A 1915-nucleotide genomic window follows, 5' to 3' on the forward strand; every position below is an offset into this window, starting at 1 on the left:
CTATTTAAAATTTATCCTCATGAGCAGTATGAGGTATGAATCTAACCTTATATTTTTCCAAATGTCTGCCCAGTTATTTCAGCAGTCGTTGGTACTGCTCTACTCCAGCCAAACACAGAAAAGAACATTCCCCCCGCCCCACCGGCAGAGGCTGTGTGGAGAGCCTAGACTTCTAGTCTTGCAAGACTGTAGTGAGATACCTCAATCTCTGCCCCCATCAGTGGGGTCATGTCAGAGATAGTCAAGTTAGAAGCCAGGACTTTTATCTATGCTGGGTGATAAAACAAGGCACCCTTTGCCTCATTGTTGGAGTGGTGTCAGGGGAGAGGAATTAACCACTGCTCAGCAGTAATGGGGCTACCTTCTCCAGGAATCATGTAGAGAACAACATTGAGGCAGCCCTGCCCATCGAGGGAGGGTAGTATCAGTGGAAACTCAGTGAGACCCTGGGGTCTCACTCCTACCCATAGGAGTAGATACAGATGTTCATAATTATTATATCTTCACTGTGAATTATAGCCTTTAACATCATAAAAAGCCCTTCTTTGGCTCAGTTAACACTTTTATCTAAATTCTGTCTGTTCTAATGTTAAGAGTAGACCCCCTGATTTATTCACTTATTTACTCGTATTTGACTGATGTGCCTTTACCTCTCCTTTCACTAGTAGTTTTAATTTCTCTGAAAATGTAGTAATAGCAGAGAGCTATGTTTTACTTTGTGAACCAATCTAAAAATCTCTTTCCTTTAAAAGATGAGTTAAGTCCATTTATGTTTATCGCTATGAAATGAATTTGTTCTTAGTTTGCTTCATATATATATATATATATATGACAGAGTTTGCTTCATATGTATATATATATATATGACAGAGTCTCACTTTGTCATCCTTGATAAAGTGTCCTGGTGTCATAGCTCACAGAAACCTCAAACTCTTGGGCTCAAGTGATTCCCTTGCCTCAGCCTCCCAAGCAGCTGGAACTACAGGTGCCCTCTATAATGCCCACTGATTTTTAGAGAAGGGGTCTGGCTCTTGCTCAGGCTGGTCTTGACCTCCTGAGCTCAGGCAATCCATCTGCCTCGGCCTCTCAGAATGCTGGGATTACAGGCGTGAGGCACCATGCCAGCCCCTATATATATTTTAAAGTATTTCAGTATGTAGTCTATTTTATTTGCTCACTTATTGTTCTAAATTTAGAAAGGTTTGTATTTTCCTTTTTTGTGGTTACTAGATTATGTGTTAGATTATATGTTAAGTCTTATATAACAACTCTTTTCTCCTCTTTGTATAGATAGTATCCATTATTTCCCCTATGAACAGCACCAAAAAAAAAAAAAAAGTTAAGCTTCTAGCCTCCTTCTTCTCATTCCCCTGCCTCTCTCCTACCTCTCAATTTTTTTAATATTTCCATTTTTATTTTTATTTCAGGTTAAAGTGAGGGTACAAACAACCAAGTCACAATATTTGAATTCATTAGGTAGACTCCCTCTTGTAGTTATGTGCCACAGCCAAAATGTGTGCCATACACTCCTATATTGTACCCATTCAGTGGGAGTACCCCAAATCCCCCCTTCCCTCTCCCCGTTCCTCATTCCCCCCTCCAACTTGAATTGAAATGAGTCTTTCTCCCATGTGGGCCTGAATTAGGTCATCCACTGGCTTCATATCAGTATTGAGTACATTGTATATTTGCTTTTCCATTCTTGTGATACTTTACTCTTAAGAATGTGTTTTGGCTCAGGACCTATAGCACAGTGGTTAAGGTGCCAGCTGCATACACCAGAGCTGGTGGGTTCGAACCTGGCCCAGGCCAGCTAACCAACAATGACAACTGCAACAAAAAATAGCCAGGCATTGTGGCGGGCACCTGTAGTCCCAGCTACCTGGGAGGCTGAGGCAAGAGAATCACTTGAGCC

The sequence above is a fragment of the Otolemur garnettii genome, unplaced genomic scaffold, assembly GCF_000181295.1.
Source record: "Otolemur garnettii isolate 467f Iridium unplaced genomic scaffold, OtoGar3 scaffold00146, whole genome shotgun sequence".
Classification (NCBI taxonomy): Eukaryota; Metazoa; Chordata; class Mammalia; order Primates; family Galagidae; genus Otolemur; species Otolemur garnettii.